Below are 4,940 nucleotides of genomic sequence, written 5' to 3'. Positions count from 1 at the left end.
GTATTTAATCTTTTTCTTAAAATAAACTGTTCACTTGCATTTGACTCGTGTACTTATTGCTGCAATAGATTCATACTGTGACGTTGCACTCCATATGTTTATGGACGTACGCTTATAAGTATGAATATGACATAACTGGAATATGCTTTATTCAAAAGGTCTCTTGTAAGGTATCATAACAAAGGTTATAACCTACTGAATATATTCCTCCTATTTGTATGTGTGTAGCATTCTTGTATCTGAAGCTAGAAATATGAAGTGCAACTCTGAGGTCCTATTGTAATTATGCAAAGTGTGGGCCATTAATGGTGGCTTACAATCTTGATGGCTCCCATTGACTAGGACAGTTGGTTGTGAATGGATTTATTTACCTGCAAGCCTTCCTGTGTACGTGTGGGCCAGCCCGTGGATAATGAAGAATGTCACATGATACTGGAATCCATCTTAAATCTGGTACTTTTCCATTTAGAAGGAGGGGTGGGGACCCAGAGAGACAAAAGATTCCTGCCTTGTGCCAAAGCTATAAAAGGGCGTGGAACAGAACACCATGGCTTCCAGTCATGAGAAAACCCCTGCTTTCCACCTACGATGTCTGCTGGAACTAACAAGGGCTCTACCGGGGAAGGGATTGGGCCCAGACTAGGAAGGAGTCTAGTCTGTGAAAGAAGCTTATTGGAACATCTCTGAGGGTGAGATATTACCTGTAATCAGTTTCTTAATGTATTAGGCTTAGACTTGTGTGTTTTTGTTTTATTTTGCTTGGTGACTTACTTTGTTCTGTCTGTTAGTACTTGAAACCACTTAAATCCTAATTTTTATACTTAATAACATTTTTGTTTATTAATAAAGCCAGAGTAAGTGATTAATACCTAGGGGAGCAAACAGCTGTGCGTATTCCTCTAAAAATGGGCTCAGAGGTAATTTCAGCACATCAGGTGACAGTCCCAAGGGGGTCTTTGTGACCGAACCTGTCACAATGGCGTAGTCGAACAGGATGTGTGCACAGCTAATTGCTTTGAGACACTGGTAATAATTTTACGTGAGGTTTAAGTGTGGTGGCTGGAGAACAAACAAAGTGGTTACTGGTTTGTTGTTTTCTGTTTGCTTATTTCAGATAAAGGAAATTGAGGCAGAAAATTAACAATGAGTGAGAGTGAAGCTCAGAAGAAGCAAGAACTGCACAGGTTGCAGATGATTGAGAAGGAAGCAAACCCAACCTCAGTGAAAGGGGTGGGATTTTGTTGGCCAGTAAAGGGTCGGTCAGGGCTGTTAGCTGAGAGCCCACAGATGGATCAGGAACAGTTTTCCTTTTCGGGGACACGGGTATGTTCCTCATGGGGAGCCTAGAGAGGAAAGTCCAGATGGAAGGTGAGGGGGGACAGGAGGGTCTGCCCGCCTTTTGTCGGAAGGCTTTTCCCCAGGAGGAGGGTGAAGGATCTGCATCTGAAATGCCAGACCCCTCACCTGTGGATCAGGTTTTAAGGGAAGACTGGGGGTCAGATCTCCTGGAGGGGAGAGTCCACCCAGTTGACCTTTAGGTTTGAGGTAGGGGATGCTATTAGATAGTTAACAGCTTCCAGGCACTCTTGGACTGTAAATGGCCCTTCCTACGACGCTTCCATCTTATGGGCCTGGAGCACCTTCAAGACCATTACCCGGTCCCCTACTTTGAAGGAACACTCTCTGGCATGTTTATCATACCAGGCCTTTTGCTCTTCCTGAGCATCTTTTAGGTTTTCTCTAGCAAGGGCTAAAGAGTTTCGGAGCGTTTTGTAGGGAACAAACACCCCCCACCCCCGCCATTAGAAAGTATCTTCTTTCCTTAGTGGTCCTTTTGGTCAGGTGCCAACCAGATTATTTGAGCTTCTTAACCCCTTACAGATAAAGCAATTCAGTACAGCTTCAAGGAGGGATTTTTATGCTATCCTTATCTTTGTTTGACACAAGCTAAACTGTGTAAACACAGCCTGTCTGCCATCGCTTTGCTGGTTATCTTGTGTCTTTGCTGGTTATCTTGTGTCTTTGGCTACTCCACTGATAGGTCAAGACAAAGGAGTTAATACTAATGGTAAACGCTTTCAAGATGTGTGACATACCTAATTTTTGGGAAAAAAAACTTTTGTACATGCTAGGGATGGTGACAAGACAGTCCCACAAGCATGTTGCTTTTCAGCTTACACCTGTAAACAAGCTGGAAGCTTGGCATAGCAGCAAAAGCATAACAGGCCTACACTGCTGTGTGGAAGGGGAAACTGAGGCACACCATCTCATGGCATTGGTGGCTAAATGTCAAGACACCTACATTTTAACAGATATTGCTATCTGCACTCCGTTGGTTAGACACTGTGGGCTGTGGGGGGGGGGGGTAGAGGAGGAGAGGCAGAAAACTGTAACACATTAAGTTTCTGTAATGCAGGCAAAGCTAACAAACAGTGGAGTAGTAGTATATAGAAGCCAGGTTCTCCAGCTTTTACTTCTTCCTTTGTTAATTTTCTGATCACTGTTGTTTCCCTTACATACCCTTGTGGATCTCTAGGGAACATGTTTCAGCCCAGCCTCTGGGAGTGGTGGAACAGTGCACAAGTGAAATGTAGCATAAAATCCACTCATCCACTGCGGCTGTGTGAAGATAACTGAACCAGAACATTTTTGTCAGCCACGAGAGAGATGAAGGGGGAATGATCAAAGTCCATTGCTGTGTGTGTTGGTCTGGATCCAACCAGTGATCAATGTGCTCCCTTAAAGGGCAGCAAGGATAAGGGGAGAAATCAGGCAAGATGGGGGCAGGAGTGGAGAAGGAGTAAGGAGAAAAAAAAATCAATTACTTGTTAAGTTGCTCAAAATGAGGCAAAAAACAGCCCTGGTCTTTTCAAACTTATACCCTAACCTTTACCCTAGAGAGAAGCAAGGTGGGGGTTGCCTTGTCTGTAATGCACAAATATTTCACACAAATTAGATTGTTGTTGAGGAGGCATTTTTTTCTGTGAAATGTACAGAGTGGAAATCATAAAGCATCTATTTTTTTCTGGGATAGTGACAATTTTTAAAAATTATGAATGTTAATGGATTAAATGAGTCCTGTCATGTAGTCTAAGGCTACAATGGGACCCTTTTAAAAACTGCTTCACTCTTGGCAGAAGGAAAAGTCATTCTGGCATCTGTATAGTCTAAAATCCCCACCCTGTAATCACGAGTTTAAAGCACTACAGTACTAAGTTTATAATTGACTTAACATTAACACTGCTGCTCTGCAGTCTGCCAGCAGAGGGAACCCAAAGTAACAAACAGTTCCAAGCTGTGCTGACTTCCAGGAAGATCCAGATTTTGCGATAGGGAGATAACCGAATTCCCTTGTCAGGGGGACATGACCATGCTGTTTCCTAGCTGGAAAAGGGGTAGGGCCAGAAGTGTCACTTTAAAAACAACAACTACAACAAGGAGTCCTTGTGGCACCTTAGAGACTAACACATTTATTTGGTCATAAGCTTTCGTGAGCTAAAATCCACTTCATCAGCTGCATGGAGTGAAAAATACAGGAAGCAGTATATATATTACAGCACATGAAAATATGGGAGTTGCCTTATCAAGTGGGGGGGGAGGGGTTGGGACGGTCAGTGCTAATGAGGCCAATTCAATCAAGGTGGAAGTGGCCTATTCTCAACAGTTGACAAGAAGGGGTGAGTATCAACAGAGGGAAAATTACTTTTTGTAGTGACCTAGCCACTCCCAGTCTTTATTCTGGCCTAATTTGATGGTGTCCAGTTTGTAAATTAATTCCAGTTCAGCCGTTTCTCACTGAATTTTTTTAAAATTTTTTTTGGTTGAAGAATTGCCACTTTTAACTCTGTTATTGAGTGACAAGGGTGAGTGAAATGCTCTACTGGTTTTTGAATGTTACAATTCTTGATGTCTGATTTGTATCCATTTATTCTTTGGTGTAGAGACTGTCCAGTTTGGCCAATGTACATGACAGAGGGGCATTGCCTCACCCCTTGTCTAAAAGGGCCGCAACCATCAGATCCCTACAGAAATGACTCCGGGCCCTTTTGGAGTTCAAAGAATGCAATTTCCACTTCTTTTAACTGGGCTCTAGAGCTCTTGCAAGAGGCGGCTGCCTGTGTTTGCCTGCCCCACCCCACACCCGTTAACCCTTTCCCAGCAGAATCAAGTGGGTTGTGCCCAGTTACTGAGCCTGCTGCCTCAGGGCCTCCCATGGGGATAAAGGGAGGTGGTCAACGCTTCTTAGTTTAATGACAGTGAGAACCAGCCTAGGCAGTTTTGTTTCCATGGGGGTGGGGAGTGTGCACTCATCACTCTCTTGCATAATGACAGGTTTCAGAGTAACAGCCGTGTTAGTCTGTATCTGCAAAAAGAAAAGGAGGACTTGTGGCACCTTAGAGACTAACAAATTTATTTGAGCATAAGCTTTTGTGAGCTACAGCCCATTGTTTCATGTTCTCTGTGTATATAAAAACTCATGCATCCCATGAAGTGAGCTGTAGCTCACGAAAGCTTATGCTCAAATAAATGTGTTAGACTCTAAGGTGCCACAAGTCCTCCTGTTCTTTTTACGTCAGGAAAGCGTCTCTCGGCAGCAGCCTGGGCCGTGGGCAGGGCCCAGCCTAAACCAGAACACAACCAGCCCTCAGGGCTGGAGAAGCCTTTCCCCTGCCTGGCGGGCGAGGCACCCTCGCCACCCGGGCGCAGCGCTAGCCCCAGAGCGAGAGGGGCGCGGTCTGCTCCGCTCGGTCCCGGGCTAGGGCAGGAGGCTGAAGGCCCCTGGAGTGACCCGCGCTGCAGCGCCGACCCCCCTCCCCCCCCCGGAGCGCGGCGGGGCAGGGGCGATCCGCCGCCGCCCCGTTTCCCGGGGGTGCCGTTGCGATTGCCCCGCCCCCTGACGCCCTCGTGTTTTCCAGTCGCCCTCCAATGGGGAGAGGGCG

The sequence above is a fragment of the Natator depressus genome, chromosome 1 (genome assembly GCF_965152275.1).
Source record: "Natator depressus isolate rNatDep1 chromosome 1, rNatDep2.hap1, whole genome shotgun sequence".
NCBI lineage: Eukaryota > Metazoa > Chordata > Testudines > Cheloniidae > Natator > Natator depressus.
The sequence above is the reverse complement of the archived record's forward strand: the minus strand, read 5'-3'. Positions refer to the sequence as shown.